The following is a 19,741-nucleotide window of genomic DNA, read 5'->3' on the forward strand; positions in this document are numbered from 1 at the left end:
AGAAGTTGCTTCAATAGATCAGATATGAAGTCTGAATCAGTATAACTCTCGACTCGCAACTCAGAACCTCCTTCAAAGATCATGAATAAATTCTTAGTCATTCTCAAGTACTTAAGAGGTAGAAGTCCTCTTTTAAAATTTTTCATGCTGAATCTCTTCAACACTTTCTCTATATACAGCTTTTGTGACAGACCTAACATCCTTTTAGATCTATCCTTGTAGATCTTTATTCCAAGAATATAGGATGCCTCTTTTAGGTCTTTCACAGAGAATTCTTTGGACAACTATCTTTGGATCAAGGTTAGCATGGGAATATCATTTTCAATAAGGAGGATATCATCTACGTACAATACGAAAAATATTATTATGCCCCCACTGATCTTTTTGTATACACAGGATTGCTTCTCATTTTTGAAGAAATCAAACGATTTGATCGCATCATCAAAATGAAGATTTCAACTCTGAGAAGCTTCTTTTAATCCATATATAGATCTTTGTAGCTTGCAAACTCGATGATCACCATCACCGAATGTGAAACCCAAAGACTACTCCATATAAATATCTTTGTCAAGATATCCATTTAGAAAAGCAGTTTTCATATCCATCTATCAAATTTTATAATCATAATAAGCTACAACAGCAAGCAGAGTGTAGATAGATTTTAGCATGGCTATAGACAAGAAGATTTTTTGATAGTCAATGCTTTTACGCTGACTATAATCTTTTGTTACGAGCCTAGCTTTATAGGTCTCTATCTTACCATCTGCATCTATTTTTTTTATACATCCATTTACATCCAATGGATACTATACCCTCAGATGGATCCACTAAAATCCATATTTGGTTCGAATGTATCGAGTCAATTTCTGACTTCATTGTATCTAACTATTTTTTGAAATCGATATCAGACATTATCTCATCAAAGGTATTCAGATCATCTCCATAACCCTTATCTCCTATAAGAAATATTTCCTCTACATCCTTTGTAAGTATACCCATGAATCTTTTAGGAGGATGAAAGATCCTACTAGATCTATGAGGTGGTGGAGGAATATCTATTATTAGCTCATGAATAATGGATTCTTGAGGATCTATAGCTTGTTGCTCTTTAGAGACCTTCTCTTTAAGCTCAATTAACCTCCCACTGCCCACATCCTCGATAAATTAGTTTTCTAAAACTTTGGCATGATGACTCACAATCACATTGTAATCTTATGGAAGGTGTAAATAGTATCCTATGATTTTTTTGGATATCCTATAAAATAAGCTATGACAGATCTATCCTCTAATTTGTCAGCCATCTATTTTCTGACATAGACTAGATATCTTCAAGTCTTTAGATGCCTAGACTCGACTTCTTACCGTGCCATATTTTATATGGCATGGTAGAAATAGATTTAGATGAAACCTTATTCAATAGATATATTGCAGTTAACAAGACATGTCCCCAAAGATATAAGAATAAATTAGTGAAGCTCATTGTGGACCTAACCATATCTAATAGGGTCTTGTTCCTCCTTTTGGATATCCTGTTGAGTTGAGGTGCTCCAGGAGGAGTCCATTGAATGACTATGCCATTATCCTTAAGATATCTCAAAATTTCTGACTAAGATAATCACCTCCTCGATCAGATCAAAGAACCTTAGTGGATTTGTTTGTTTATTTTTCTACTTTATTTCTGAATTCTTTGAACTTTTTAAAGGCTTCAGATTTGTATCTCATCAGAAATATATATCCGTACTGTGATAGATCATCAGTAAAGATGATGAAGTAGCTATAACCATCTCTGATCTATACATCAAATAGCCCACATACATCAGTGTGTACCAGGACAAGTATCTCAGTGGCCCTTTCTCCATGTCCTACAAAGAGTAGTTTGGCCATTTTTTCATGAAGGCAAGATTCACAAGATGGATATGATTCGAAATCAAAAGAGTCAAAAATCTTATTATTTTTCAGTTTGTTTATCCTATCCTCTCTAATATGGCCTAACCTAAGATGCTATAGGTACTTTTGGTTAATTTCATCTCTGGATCTTTTTTGACTTACAGCACTCACTATTTGCTCATTTATATTCATATTCGCATCAATATACAAGTGATAAAGACTGTCAATTAAAAGATCATGTGCAACTAATTTATTTCATAAATAAATAGAATAAAAATCTTTATTAAATTAAAATTAAAACCATCCTGTACTAGTATAGATGCGAAAATCAAATTCTGACTAGCTACAGGTATAAATAATAATTTTTTAAATCTAATCTAAATCCTGATGGTAATTGAAGAGGATAAGTACCAACAGCTTCTGCAATAACTTTTACTCCATTATCGATCCAAAGGATCATGTCACCTTCTTTTAATCTCTTATTTTCTATTAGATCATGCATTGAAGTATATATATGAGCATTAGAATCAGAGTCTAATACCCAACTAGAAGTAACAGAAACTATTAGGTTAGATTCAATTACGAGCATACTTGACATACCTTCCAAAGATGTATCGCCCTTCTTGGTCTTCAAACTCTATAAGTAGAGTGGACAGTTTCTCCTCCAATGGCTATCAGCATCATAGTGGAAACACTTTCCTTTCACTGTGGCCTTCTTCGGAGTGTCCTTCTTTGACTTGCTCTCCTTTTTCTACTTATTCACAGATTTATTCTTCTTCTTCCAACCAGACTTTTTCCTAGATGAAGAAGTTCGCTTTACAGCGAGAATAGTGCCTCTTGAACTTTTCAAGGTTCCCTCAGTAGTGACCAACATGTTGACTAGTTTGGGTATGGCACAGTCCAGTTTGTTCATATGAAAATTTATGATAAATTGACCATATGAACTCATAAGGGATTGGAGGATCAAATCTACTTACAATTTCTTTTGCATATTCAGTTCGAGCTTCTCAAGCTCCTCAAGATCCTTAATCACTGTCATACAATATTTATGGATCGATTATCCTTCATGTATTTTCATATTAAAGAGTCTCTTGAAGATCTCAAAATGCATAGTGTAGCTTTGCTCACCATACAACTCTTACAGATGAATGATCATAGGCCTGGCAGTAGGCATATGCTCATGCTGGCTCTGCAACTCATTTGACATAAAAATCAGCACATAGCACTTAACTCGACTGTCTTCATCCATTCATTTATCATATACTGCTCTTTGCTTAGCACTAGGATGATTTGATAATACTAAAGGGTCTTGATCAAGTACATGTCCTTATTTTTCAAAAATTAAGACAATCTTGAGGTTTCTTAACCAGTCTTTAAAAATAGTTCCAATCAAATGATTGGACTCAAGGATGCAGGCTAAAGGGTTCAAAGTTGACATGGTTTAACTGCGAGAGTAAAAATTTAAGTTAGATTTTTGTACTTTAAATTTTATATTTACCCTAGAAACTTTAAGAAGCAAATAAAACCCACTATTTTTTTGGATCCCTACAATCCTCAGATGGAGAAGCAAAAATTCTAATGCGATAATTGGGTTTCTAGTGGGTGCTGCGGTCCCATCGATACTATGTACCTCATCTAATAGATATTGGTAACATGCACATCGATGCGTGGATAACTCCTTATCCGGATGCTTCTCTAAGCATGTTGCAGTAACTTGATTTATAAGTTATGTATGCTTACCTGATAGATATTGACCATACTTCTTAGTTAAACCTGAGCCACCATTCACAAGTAGGTGTAAAGACATCATTGGGTCCCTCATCTGATAGACATTGGGCCCAACCCCATCTTTGTCTTGGGGCAACTCTTTGCTAATAGAATAGTTGCATATTTTTAGTACAACTGAACCACTGTAAGCAGTCGAGAATAATTAACACCAGTAGTACATCTGCACTTCTACAATGGTGGAAGACCTTTAGACTTAATATTTATAGAAAGATTTAGATTTAGATCTCATCTAATCAGCCATCAGATAACTGATCTAATTGGCATGGGCTAAACCAAACCGTCAAGCAACCATATTCAAGACTCAATCTTTCAAATTGATCAGATAAGTAAAATCAGTGGGAGGCTCCCCTTGATAGATCAAGAGTTCTAATTAAATAACCACCTTTCAATTACTTGTCTTAGACACCAATTGGTTAATTACTCCAAATAAGTTTGCTTAAGCAAATAAGGCTCAAGCTATTGAGCCGAATTAGATCCTTAGGTTAATTGATTCTATATATGGATATTAATTGACTCAATCAATAATAATTGTATGATCATAAGCTCCATTAACCTAACTCTAATCAATACTTGACTTGATTTGATCAATCACTAAATCGATTTAGATCCATTATGTTCAAATCAAAAATCCTAATTGTAATCCAATCACATAACCTAATTTGATCTACCCATGATCAATCTCTCATGCACAAATACAAATTTTAAATCTTAAAACTAAATTCTAGATCTAAATTCATTGCATGAAAATTAAGTTTTTGATCTCAAAACTAATTTTTAGATCTTAACATACATTCATATATTATATATGTGAATTAAAATTCAGGTCTAGTCTAAATTTCATATTTTGATATGTCATCATATATCTCATACATGAATTAATATTTAAATCAAATTTAAATTTCAGATCTATACATGCCATCATATATCTCATACATTAATCAAAATTTAGATCTAGACAAAATTTCAGATCTTATGCATGCTTTCATGTATCTCATACATAAATTAAAAATATGTCTAAAATAAATTTCAGACCTAAGGATGCCATCATACATCACATATATAATTTATAAATCATATCTTAAACAAATTTTAGATCTAATTCATGCATCTATACATCTCTTGTATCAATAGAAATCAGATTTTGGAAATTCATATGGTGCTGGTGTATGCATATTTCAAAATCTATTTTGAATAAGAATGCAAAAGAATAATAGATCAAAATTTCTTTTAATCTAAACATATATACATATGATCAAAGCACCTAAAGATTTAGTACATATGTTAAAAATAATATATGCTAATTTTAATCTGAAAATAAAATCATATGATCGGATTACATACCTGTTTCATTTTTTCTTTCTTCAATCTTGGATCTAGAAGAAGAATAGGTTCAACTTTAGCCATGTAAATGTTCGACCTCTATGGGTATCCATGCGAAAATAAGATGGATTGATCATCTTGATTTCTTCACATATAATTGATCAACTCTTGATCAGCCTTTGGACCTCTAGATCAACTCCTTGATCAGCCTTTTTTCTTTCCTTGGATCTTTCTTGATGTAGATCAGCCACCAACCAAAGAGAGGAAGGAAGAGGGGATGCCCAACCACATTTTGGGCATGGAGAAGTAGACGCCCAACCCTTTGGATGTTGGAGAAAGAGAGGGAGAGAGGGGAGGCGTGGAGACACTTGGAGGGGCTGGTTTGAGGTTTTTATGTTATGCCATAAGGCTAAGAGGGGGTCCCTTTAAATAGGCCTTGAATTAAAGTCCAAATCAAACTCCAATCTTTGTTTAAAGAGGATTCCTAATCTTATTAGGAGTCCTTCTTTTAAACCCTTAGACCTATTAATTTGATCTTTTTCAATCAAAATTTTGTTCTTCTCTTTGGTCAAAAATAGATTAGACTTTTTGATTTCTTTATTTTTTTAGTTTTATCTTTTTGTATTCATCTGTTAGATCATTAAAAGTTTCAAATAATTCTTCAAATATAAATTCAAAAAAATTTTTAAGGTTTACCTTATTGTCATCGGTCATGAGGTAAAGGTTTGCTATACCTTTCTCTTCTTCTTCATCAGAGCTTAAAGTATCACTATCTCCTTAAATAACCATCATTGCATTTTTTTTGCTCCTTTTAAGTTGGGAGCAGTCCAATTTGTAGTACCTTAATTTGTTGCACTTGTAACAAATAACACTTCTTGTTTTATCCTTTTTGTCTTCATTTTTTTTCATCCATTTCTTCTGGAAAAACTTTTTGAATTTCATGATGAGTAGCACTAGGTCCTCTTTATCACTTTTATTTCTTCTTCCTCATCATCCGCCAATTCTTCACTTTCTTCTAATTTTGCAGCTGATGTAAAGGTGATGTTCTTTTTTTTGACTCTTCTTCTTGTTCCTCATTTTGAATCATGTTCAACTCATGAGTCATGAGCAAACCAACTAACTCCTCCATATACAGCTTGGTGAGATATCTCACTTCTTGTATCACTATCACTTTAGCTTTTCATGCTTTTAGCAAACACCTTAGAATCTTGCAAACAAACTTATGATTAGTATATATTTTGCTAAGATCATTTAAAGTATTAATTATATTAGTAAATCTTGAGAACATATTAGAAATAGACTCATATTGCTCCATTTTGAATAATTTATATTTATGAACAAACAAATTAATTTTAGACTCTTTAACTTGATTTGTTCCTTTATGAGTGATTATCAATCTGTCTTAAATTTCTTTTATAGATGTATAAGTTGATATTCTATTGAATTTATATACATCTAATAAGTAATAAAGTACATTAATGACTTTAATACTTAAATATGCCATCTTTTATCATGCTCATCCCAATCCTTTTTTGATTTAGAAAGGAACACTCGATTCACTACAATTATGGGTGTGTGTGGTCCATTAGTTGTGACTCCCTATATGTCATAATCTAAAGCTTGTATAAATATTCTTCTTTCAGCTTTTCAAAATGTGTAGTTGGTGCCATTGAAGAGTGGTGGTTTAAATATCGATTGGTCTTTGGTAAATAAGAAACCAATCAAGGTTTCTATGATCTTTGGCTCAAGATCACTAGGTCAATAAATAATATTAGAGCATCCACTCTGATACCAATTATTGTCTAGAAAGATAGCAACCCAACAGACGTGGTAAATTAGGTTCTTTAAAAATTTTTATCAAATCTAAATTTAAACAATAATGTGCTTCAAATTAAACTAACTTGAGTGCTTATGAAGTATAAACAACATACAACAGTGGATTAAAGATATAAGAGTAATAAAGTAAGAAATAAAAGCAAGCAAATAGAGCGGGACAATAAAGCAAGGAAGAAACAAGGCACAATATTAACATAAGAAAATTTATAGTGATTTGGTGCAACCCTGCACCTACAGCTACTTTCTAAGCTTCTTTTAAAAATTTCACTATAATCAGTTGGATTACAGTGTGTTTGTTTTATCCAATATCATAAATAAATTTAGTTGATTTTTTAAGATCACTAATCAAAATCATACACCGATTATTTTTTAGATTTACAATTAATCTAGTTGGTTTTTTGGGCTCACCAACTAAAATTGTATAATATCCTATTTTGAACTTAGATGGGCCTAACCCAAGTTTCTTTCACACCAAAGAAAATTTGTAAGAAAACATAAGATACAAGATAGAAAGTTTCAGCACAAAATGAAAATAAAAAAATAAACTCTTTGAAGCACTAAGAAGATGCTGATGATTTGCTCTTTAGATGCTTAAACTTCTCTTCTTTGAAGTTTGAGAGGATGTGGAAGAAGATGGAGAAGATTGCTCTTGAAAGATCACTCAATTCTATATGCTTAATTCCTCTCTTTTTGTTCCTTTCCAAGAATATTCAATAATGCTTACTCAAACTGATATATTTTTCTTTTTAATTCACTTGGCTACCTTCCTAATTGATTCTCTAACCTTTAATATTCTTAGAACTTATTGGAGAGTGAGTCTTGACCATTGGAAGCCTTGGAATAGCCGTTAGATCCATAAACTAGCTGTTGGAGATATGCAGAAAATTAGCCATTATTGCTGATCCCATGTCAGGGGTCGACACCAATTCCTTAGGGATGGACTCGAGTTATCCACGAGTCAACTCGACCATTTTAGGAGTCAATTTGGCCTCAGATCTAAAAATCTTATGTTCTATCTTTTCTAAGAGAGCCGGCTCATCATCTTCATGAGTCGACTCAAACTGAAATCCCAAAAATGTAGTTCTCTATCTTCTCTGAGAGGATCAACTTATTCTTTATGGAAGTCGACTCGAGCACATACCAATCTTTCCGAGCATACTAGAGTTGACTCTTGAATCCTAGGGTCAACTTCTGAACTTTCTAAAACTTAAAATCTCTTTGTTTTCAGCTTGTTTTAGTATAGGGGTTGGCTCCTAGTCTTCTGGAGTCGACTCCACTAAGTCTAAAATTTAAAAATTCAATCTTGAATTTCTTGACTTAGCTTCTTTTGAGAAAATCTTTTTCATGGATAAATTCTTCAATTTCAACATTTGAAAAATCCTATATTCATCTTTGAAATACATGATTAGACCTATAATTACTCAAAATTTGATAATCATCAAAATCAATCATTGGGTCAATAGCATGCACCATTTGAAATGGCTTCATAAATGTGTCATCCGATAGGCTTGGCTCGACCAATTAGATGATGCCACATGGCCATTCTCTGATGGTTCTAGTGGAATGAGTGCTCGATCTGGGCTATCCAAGGCCTTTATAAATAGGGCTCCACCTTTCTAACAAAAAGATCGAGTTCGACAAGGAAGCCTTCATCACTGGACAAGAGGTGTGCCACTAGAAGATATTAGGCCACTTCCTTGAGCTAGATTTGTCTTGGATGAGGAAGAAGAGGCTAATGAAGATCATCCTCAGTCGGAGTCCATGACCACCAAAGGCCAAGCACAGCTAGAGCTCAAGACCACCAAAGGGCAAACCACTACCAGAGCCTACAATCATTGGGGAGCAACCTTCGTCGATGCTAGCACCCACTAAGGAGATGCTCTGCCAGTCGTTGATGCTCCTACTGGTTCCGCGATCGAACCTTAGCCTGAGGTGGTCGATGCCTGATAAGTATATTAAATATATCTATAAAAATATCTATTTATAAATTAATTCATCTTTATTTTTTAAAAATTGATGCTTCTATTTATCTTTTGCAGAAAAGATGATCGTCAATGCAAAGAGCTCGATTCACAAGTTAAAAGGACTCAAATCAGAAGCAAATCGGACTCAAAATGGATTCTGAATGGAGATCCAAAGGTGGCCTAAATCCAAGCCCAATTCTTATTCAAAATTGAGCCCAAAATCAACCCAAAACTTAGCCCAAACCAGCCCAAATGCCATCCAATTCATCATGGACCAGTCGATCGGTCCATGCACAGTCCATAGAATAGTGCTGACTGGTTCACACGTGGTGCAGGGGTAGATGGCCTTCTTTTGTGCCATCAGACAGTTGAGAGGGGATCTATATGTTGGAAAACATAGGCGATTTCATGCATGTAGTTTAAAATTTTTTTGAATAAATTACAGCGGAAGACAACTAGATTAATCATATTAATCTAACATGCATATGATCTAATCATTAAATCAACCTACTCTAGGATCTATGACATGATATGTTACATATAAAATTTGAAATAATCACATGATAAAATCTGCATACATAGATATAAGCAGTAGATCAAATCTACACCTATCTAAGTTTAGAACTTGATACTTGAGTGCGGATCGATGATCACCGCTGCTGAGAGATATAGTAGAGATGATCCTTGCTGGTTGTTTATAGCTGCACACATGTCTGGTCTCTATGCGAGGATCTACTCGAAGCTCCAATCAAATCGATCTTCTCGAAAGTGCTAGCTCATGTGAAGACCTTCTTGGCTGATTTGGATCCTTTTTTCAAATCTTTGAAATCTTTTCAGAGACTGAAGATAGATTTTTAGAAGAGATGAAGAGGTAAAAGAAAGATGGAGAAGAAAATAATTTTTTTTCTCATTTTTACTCTCTTCCCAAACCCTTAGGATCAAATCTAAGGTTTCTAGATTTTTTTTTTGCTCACCCAAAGAGAAGAGGACCTTCCTCTATTTTTTCATGTTAAGAACTCACACCCCAAGACCCTCAATGTGTAGAGCCTTCTCTCTACTCTCTTACATGCTCAAGACAAAAATAAAACCCTTTTTATTTTGCATGTAAGGAGGTTAGGGTGAAGAGTCCTAGAGATGTTGGACTCTTCCAAGAGATGTTGCCCCCTCTCATAATTCTATGCCAAAAAGAAATATGGGATGCCACTTCTAAAAATTTTTTCATAGTAAATTACTTCTCCAACTAATTTTCCATAGTGAAATCCTCCTCAAAATATCACATAGATAAGGAGAAAAAAATAAGTTTGCGGTAAGGTTTTGTAGATAATGTCAAACATTATCTATATGGTATCCAATTCAAATCACATTTGAACATACCAAATAAAACCAGATCCTATCCAAATTTGGGTGTGAGATAGAGAAGGGAAAAAGCTTTTTGGCATGAAAAAATTTCACACAAAAACTATTTGTGTGTGAAGAAGAATGGCATCAAAAATTATGGTGCGAGGGAGAAGAGTCCAATGCTATATGGGCTCTTTGTTTCCTTATTTGAATCCAAACCAAATCATATTTAGTTTAGTCCAAATAAAATAGATAAAATTCAATCTGATTAGATTTATAATTTTTTAATTAAATTTTAATCAAATTAAAAATTGATTGAACCAAAATCCTGATCAAATCTGGGATAATTCTCCCTTAACGATTATATTATCTTATAACCTAATCAGATCAAACCTAATTGAATCTAATTCAATTAGATTTTATTTAATCCTCTTTTCTCAATCAAATTTAGTTAATCAATAATTTAATTATTAATTAATTATTTATTAATTCACTAATATTTGATGAATAAATTTATTATAACTTTTGTATAAGGTTAATCATCAATCGAATCGATGATTAAGCCTTTGAACGATTTTCAATCGTTGATCAACTACATGATCAGTTAGAAACTTCTTTTGAGTATGATCCCATAGGTTCAAATCTAAGTCGGTAGCATAAAAATAGATTTCTAAATCAATCGATATAACCATTTAGCAATGGTGATCCGACGTCTGGATAGGTCGAATGATGGTGAAGCAACATTCAAGAACCTATGGCGTATGGTTACCGTATAATTCATCCCTTTGAACCTAATCCTCAAGGAGTCCCAAGATTTAACTGTCAATCCTAGATAAGTCATCCATATTATATTTCAATCTTTTAAATCCATCATATAGATTATCCGAACTCAGATTTTGTTAAATTGAAATATATTGATACATTAACTCTTACTAATTCAGAGGGGTTAATCTCATCTTGACTCATGCACCGACTTGATAAGTACTTGACTGTATCCAAAAATCTTTCATCACTAAATTTAAAACTCAGTTAGTCCGACACCAAAGTACAGTAAGTTGCTTACAAGTCATTGTTGTGATCTCAGATTGGAGGGACACTTATACCCATACTCTTTACGAGCTACTCTTGACAGCAGAATGCTCCGTAGTTAGTCATGTTCAATAAGATGTATCCTACATCTCACTTGTATGCCATATCAGTATCTCCACACCATTGATTATAAGGACAACCAATACATATGGCATACAATGACCTACACTTGATATCGCTATCATCTTAATAATAGCATACCGTGTGGTCATGAACCAATTTAAGGACTATATGATAAATCTTCCTTTATCGATCAAAGTAATCTTAAGAACTTCATCACAATATAGGAGTTCGTTAGAAGATGTAACCTTATGATAAAAAAATCAAATAATATTTATTATTGATCAATTTATATATATTTATAATTAGCATAATCGTCAAATGATTGGCTTTAGGATATAATTCCCAACAACTCCCACTTGGATTAAAGCCAATCAGCATAATATCATATATCCATCTTTGATTTATCATCTCAGAACTCTTAGATATCACATCTTGAGTAAATGGATTGGTCAAGTTTTTCTTTCAGTCGATCTTCTAAAGTTCGACGTCACCTTAACAAAATTTTCAAATAAGGTGGTAGCGATGCAAAATACTTGGTAAGCTAATGAAACTTCGGCTTCTTAACATGAGCTATAGCTCTGGTACTGTACAATATAGCAAGACCATCATTGGAGGGTGCCACTCCTAGCTTGCCAATGAACCTGTATAATTATATAGCTTTCTTGCAAGCATCGAATGCTACAATATATTTTACCTCACAATTGAATTGGCTATATTGTTCTACTTAAAACTTTTTCAGTAGATTGCTCCATTATTTAGGATAAAGATGTATTCCAACACATTCTTGCTATTATTATATCCAACTAAAACTTGAAGTCATACTCTATAAGTTTTAAGTCAGATTCTTCATAATCGAATCACTGATCCTTAGTATTTCTCAAATACTTAAGGATGACCTTCCAGTGATTCTCATCTAGATCTTGCAAGTATCCACTTACTATTCTAGTGAGTATACTATATCCGATCTCGTACATGGTGTACATGATAGAATAAATTCTACTCATAAATACTCTATGTACATAGACTGGGATAACCCAAGCAGCTTCTAAGATCATCTCTATAGATCTTTATCCTTAGGATGAAGGATGCTTTTCCCAAGTTCTTTGTGGAAAATAATATTGATAACAGCAAAATCTTTATTTTCTGTAATATAAAGAATGTCATTTTCGATTAAAAAAATTTCATTCACATACAAAATAAGAAATATACAAAATTTTATTTTCGATGTAGGGTTTTTCTTCATTTTCAATGAAGTCATGCGTTTTGATCACTTATCAAAATACATGTTCTAACTCTGAAATATTTTAGCATTGCCATAGGATAAAATGTGTCGCTATGGTCAATACTATAATATTGATAATATCCTTAGGCAACCAGATGGGCCTTATAGGTCTCCACCTTCTCGTCTACACCCTCTGATCCTATTAAAGATCCACTTTCATTCTATGGATTTTATCCCTTCGAGTGGATCAATGAGTGTCCATACACCGTTGACCATTATGGACTTTATTTTGAACTTTATAGCTTCAAGTCACTAATCAAAGTCAGATCTCTACATGACATCCATGTAGGTGATCGATCCTTGTTGTTCTCATCAAGTTCAACAGAATCATATTTTGGAACTAGAAATCAAAGTATCTATCTGATAGATGCAGTACTCTATCAGATCTCTTTAATGGTATCGCTACAACGAATTCTGAATTTGATCTAATCAAATTCGATTCTATGGGTTCATTAGATTGTGTCAGTTTTTCTACCTGTCGAACTTTATGAGTTTCACATTAAAAGCATCAGTTCCTTCAACAAAGTACTCATTTTCTAAAAAAAATACCGAACAACTTTTATTCTTTAGCAAGGTAGAAGTAATATCCCCTAGATTCTTTGAGATTACTCTATAAAATAATACATATAGGATCAGGATTCAAGCTAATCGATCTGCAAATGCTTGATATAGAACAAACACTCCTAAATCCTAAGGTAAAAAAGTATCGACTTATGCCTAATCCATATATCATATGGAGTCTTTACGATTGATTAGTTTGGAATTCAATTGAGAACATGACAAGTAGTCTCAAGAGCATAACCCTAAAAGGAGACTGACAGACTTGTAAATCCCATCATGGATTGAACTATACCTAATAAAGTCGATTTCAATAAGAGAGAATCCTATTCTCTTCTAGATATATCAAAAACTCATCGAAAGGGTATTCTCCTCTTTGGTCTGATCGAAGAGTTTTAATACTCTTTTCAATTTATTTTTCTATCTTATTATAAAATTATTTGAATATTTTAAATAATCTAAATTTATGACAAACATGATCATAGATCCAATACATCAGTATGTATCAGACTCAGAACATCATTGGCTCGTTCACCTTTTTCTGTAAAAGGTGACTTGGTCATCTTACTAAGAAGATAGGATTGATAGGTTGACAATGATTCACAATCATTAATTTTGAGAATTATCTTTTGTTAATCCTATTTATGTTTATATGATCAAGCTTACAAAAGGTAGATATCTATGACATTATCTACTCTCAAAGGTTTGTTTGGTGTGTACAATATACTAACAGACTGTATAAAAATTATTTCTCAGTTATCCACATGATTTTGACATTATTCATAATGATATCACAAAAATCATTAGACAATAATGAGAATCACTAAAACGATATTGTTAGGATTGAAAATAGGCTCAATAATTTCTAAAACTAGGATTGGAACATAACTTCCATCTCCAACATTCAGAAATCTCTTGCTGTTTTCAAACTTTCAACTAATCAGAGGTCATTGCAATAATTTGCATGAATTTTGATATCCAATATCCAAGTAGTAGTATCACAAATAAAGAAATCACAATGTGCTATCATATAAGTACCTTATCCAACAATCCTTTACTGATTTCTCTTTCTTGGCCTGTTCAGATTAAGGGACTCTGCCAGACTAGGTGAACCTCAGACTCTTTGTCAATTCGGGCTCATCAGCCTAAGCATGACTCTTTTGTACCTTCTTTTTCTTTTTTTTAAAAGATTGTTGTTTCATTGAAGACACATCTTCAAAGGTGCAAAAGAACTTCTTCAACATTTGAAAGATTTTTTCCTACTGAGCATCATCGAATTTACAACTAAATTCATAGTCTTCGCTACTCTCAAAAATATCACATAGTGATACTATCATTTGGCCACTTTTGATAAGTGCCTTTGATCACATCATGTGTGTTGGACATGAAAACTTTAGGTGCTGGATCCGTAATTATTTATAGGATCCATTCGTGCTCTAGAATTATTTGCAACTTCTGATACCATCTATTAAAGTTGAGTCCTATAAGTTAGTCACTATCAAACAGTGAATGGAGCAATGGACATCTAGCTATTACTGAAAGAAAAATATAAGACCTCTATATTTATGAATTGATTAAGCCTAAAGACTTAGACTTTAGTCTAAAGGTTATTCCATTATCTTATACGAATTGGGAGCCTTTACCTCTAATTCAAGGAATGACCTTAATTTCTTAGTAGGTACTAGAATCCATATAGACTGCGTATAGGTCCGAGGATGGCTTGATGAACCTATATGCACCTATGGGTAGGTTCTCAACCAATTATTTCTTCAAATAATTTTTAGTAGTTAATTTAGCTCCAGATTTTATTTCGGTAGGTGATAGGCCTCCACTGAAAGTTTTGATTAGGTCAAAGTATTAACATGAACCTACTCAATGATTCTAGCCAAAGAATGATTTGGCTCGAAGATGGCTCGATCAACTCAACCATTCATCAGATAGTATAATAGAGTCATCATATGATGAATGATAATTCCATCATTCAGAGAGAACATCAGACGGATGGCGCCTGCAATGTCAATCAGAAATAATGGATCAATTACCATTCACCTTAATGGGAGGCTATGATCTAGTTATTATCATAACCAGCTCATTTTAGGAACCTAATAATTTAAAAAATTTAATCAATTAAGAGAAAAGAAAAGAAAAGATCAATCAGTAGACCACAATCCTTCCACTGACTTCATCAAGTCATTTAATCGGATTAGGGTCATACTGATCGAACTAGTACCTAGATCAGTCACACTGATCAACCTTAATGGCATGGGTTAACTCAAATCACTTAGTGATCTAATCAAAATCTAGTTCACCAAATTAGTCAGATAAGTGAGATCGATGGGAGAGTCTGTTAAGCTTGCTTTAGACACCATCGAAATGATCAGGTAAGCCGCTCCCAATTAAAAATCATTGATCGAAATGCCAAACTTATCTTAGATAATAATTGATTAATTAGTTTTGATTTGACCAACCTAATAATTCAGGTTTAACTACTGAGCCACAATCAAGGTTCATTTGGTCTAATTAAAAACATGAATTGACCATCTAGAACTATTGTATTAGAAAAACCTTGATTAATTTAATTTAATATTTGGTTAGATTTAATTAATTTCTTTACATGATCAACTAACTCTGATTCTAATCTTAGGTCTAATCCAATTAAGAGGATCTGATTTGAGCTAACTCATACCCCAATATTTTATGCGAATGATATTAGATCTTTAAATCATAATTCTAGATCTAATCAATTCTACACTTAATTCTCAATTAAGTTTTAGCATTAACATGGGTTTAGATTTAGGTTTAAAATAATTTTAAATTTTTTATTTTATAAATAATTTATAATAAATATTATATAAAAAATTTTTACTCTGAAATTGGGTCGACTCAATTAACATTGAGTCGACTACACAAGGAGACTGGATCAACTCAGTTCAAAACTAGATCGACTCAATAATCGTGCAAGCACGATTCAAAGAGTTTTGGATCTAAAAATCTTACATAATCTTAAAATAAAATCAATCATAAATACTTTTTAGATCATATCTAAACTTTTTATGATTTGAAATTTTATTTTTTTATGATTAAAATAATTTTAATCATATAGATTAAATATTTTATTTTTTATACAACTTTGTATCACATACAATAAACCTAGATTTTCAAGATTTAGGATTTTGAAGAAAAATAAGTTCTTCCTTTCGCGTTCTTCTTTATGAGATCTAATCACATAGCACCCCTACACACCATAAGAGCACTCCATCGAATAGAAAGAGAGGGCCGTTAAACCCTTCTTGCTCCTATAACTGAATGACTTGGTGATCAACCCAATCCAAGTACTTGCTAATTGGATTATCTAATCTAACCATATATCATATATGCATGAATTTAGATCTAATCTAAATTATATCAGATCTGATTATAATCTTAGATCACATCTAAATCAGATCATAAATATTACATGCAACATACAAAATTAGATTTTATCAAAGATCAGCATAAACTAGGACAACCTTTTCACTATAAAGAGTAAACCCTACAGCAGGACAACCTTATATCAGCTTGTGCGATCTATCCTTCATTAAATTTAGATCTAAGCTATCACATATCAAATCTAAATAAAATTAAAATTTAGATTTAATATATATAAATAATATGTCATAATGAATTTAGGCTTTGATACCACTGTTAGAAAATGTAGACGATTTCATGCATGTATTTCAATTTTTTTTTGAATAAATTATAGTAAAAGATAACTAGATTAATCACATTAATCTAACATGCATATGATCTAATCTACTCTAGGATCTATTGTTGGAAAATATGTCCCAAAAGCCAATCATTAATCTGTTGACGGTTGAGCAACTTTGTATTGTAATTGATTTGTTAATAAATAAAATATATTTTTGGTATGTTTATCATAAGTTTTCATCTTCTAATGAACTCTGTTGTTGTGATGAAGTCCTTAGGACTATTTTGGTTTGATAAAGAGAGGATTTATCGATTAGTCTTTAAAACTATTTACGACCAAATGATAGGCTGTTAATAAGGACGACAGCTTCTATCGAGCATAGGTCACTGTAGGCCATATGAGTTGGTTGTCCTCTTAATCAAAGAGTGTGGAGATACTGATATGGTATATAGGTGAGATGTAAGGGTACATCATCATTGAACATGACCAACTCCAGAGCATTCTGCTATCGAGAATATCTCTGATGGGATATAGGTATAAGTATCCCTTAGACCTAAGATCGCCTCAGTGACTTGCAAGCAACTCACTGTGCTTTGATACTGAACTAACTAAATTTTTAATTCAGTGACAGAAGACTTTTGGGTACAGTCAAGTACTTGCAAAGTCAGAGTGTGATCGAGATGGGATTGACCACTCTAAGAGTTGGAGAAGAATGAGTCGCTGTATTTCAATTTAGCAAAATCTTGGCTAGGGTAATCCATCAAATGGATTTGATATTTTAAAATACAATATGAACAACCTGATCAGAGTTGATAGTTGAACTCTAAGGTATCCTATGAGTATTTTTGTCAAGGGGATAAATTATATGGAAACTATATCCGCATGGGTTCTAAGGATGTTGTTCTACACATTCGACCTATCCGATCGTCGGGTACCATTGCTAGATGGTCACTTCGATTGGTATAAAATTTATTCCTGTACTACTGACTTAGGTTCAGACCTATGAGGTCACACACATTAGAGTTCATAATCCAATCAGATGGTTGATCAACGATTAAGAATCGCTCTAGGGTCAAACGATCAATACAATTGACATTTAACCTAATGCAAGTGTTACAGGAGGATCGATTAGCAATTCGATTGTTAATTGATTTAATTTGATTAAATCAATGGACTGAGATTAAGTCTAATTAAATATGATTTAATTAGATTTAGTTTGGGCTTGATTGGATCAAGTCCAATTGGTTTATTGGATAAGCCAAGTGTAAGAAAAAACTAGTCCTAGTTCAATTAGGACTTGGGTCAACCTAATTTCTAATTCGATTAAAAAATTAAATCAAATTTAAATCTAATTTAATCTAATTAAATTAGATTTTTAATTGAGTTAAGACTTATTTTAATTGGGTTGATTTGGTTTTGGTTTGATTTGATTTGAGAAACCAAATTTGAACAAGTCATAGATTGAATCCTAGTAAGACTAGGATTCCACCTTGCGCCACCTTAGCCCCCCACGCCCACTCTCTCTTATTTTGTGTGATAAAACCTTCTCTCCCAGGCCTTCACACATGCCTAAAACTTTTCACTCTTTCTCTCTTACATGAAATGTGGTTGTGGACCAAGTCAAAGTAGAAATTTGTTTGGATTTCAAATTCTATGAGATAGAATTTTAGGAAACCAAAACTCTTTCCTTATGGCACTGATTTTATCTAAATTTTTTTTGAGATTTTTGTGAATTTTATGGCACATATTGTGCACCCTTTGCTGATGGTCCATGATAGAAAAAGGAGGGGGCGCCCAAGAGTTGGGCACCTCTTGTCTTGCTCTATTTGGATTTTCCTTGACTAGGTATTTGACCTAAATAAGGATTCTTCATATCTCATAATTTAAGAAGAATTTTTTTAAAAAACTTTTGTGGATTATAGAGCATTGAGAGACCTTTGAGGTATATAAAAATCAAAGAGAAAGAGTGTTTGGGCATAGAGATATAATAGACACAAGTCTAAGTGTCTGGGTTAGAGCAAAGAGAAGAAGAAGAGGTTCTTCTTCTAGGGTTGCTTTGTTCACCTCTTCCCTTCCTCCATCTGTGAGTTTTCTAAGAGTGTCTCACATCTAAAACTTTTTCTCTTACTTTTCATCTTTGGAAGAGTCCAAATCAAGAAGAAAGAGGCATCTGATCGACCATCGAAGAAGGATCAGCACAATATTAGCATACTATGCTGATTTTCTGGATCAAGACTTCTGATCATGATTCATGGGCTCATGTGGACGACTCCTAGAGGTTGGACATATGTACGGCTCACAACATCATCCTCAAGTTCAGATCAGCAAAGTTAGAATGTCTAACTTGCAAGGTAATAGATCTGATCTATTATATTTTATATACATTAGATGTAGTATAGAAATATATTGATATGATCAACATGTTGTTCTTGCTCTTTATATTTTAATTTTTAATTTAATATCATATAATAATCATGTAATAGGATCTTAGATCTAGAGATTCTCTGATTTTATAAGATAAATTTTGATTTATTTTAGTCTTTTGCTGCCTGATCTTGAAAAAATTTCAAAATCTAACCCTGAAACCCTAGATCTGGTTCCTTCATCTATGATATGATATGTTGCATATAAAATCTGAAATAATCACATGATAAAATCTCCATGCATGAATGTAAGCAGTAGATCAAATCTATACCTATCTGAGTTCAAAACTCGACACTTGAGCACAGATCGATGATCACTGCTGCTGAAAGATATGGTAGATATGATCCTTGCTGGTTGTTCACAGCTGCATATGCATCTGACCTCTACAAAAAGATCAACTCAAAGTTCCGATCTAATCGGTCTTCTCGGGAGTGCTAACTCGCATGAAGACCTTTTCCTCGGCTGATCTAGATCTTTTCTTCAAATCTTTGAAACTTTTTCAGA

The sequence above is a fragment of the Elaeis guineensis genome, chromosome 6 (genome assembly GCF_000442705.2).
Source record: "Elaeis guineensis isolate ETL-2024a chromosome 6, EG11, whole genome shotgun sequence".
Lineage (NCBI taxonomy): Eukaryota > Viridiplantae > Streptophyta > Magnoliopsida > Arecales > Arecaceae > Elaeis > Elaeis guineensis.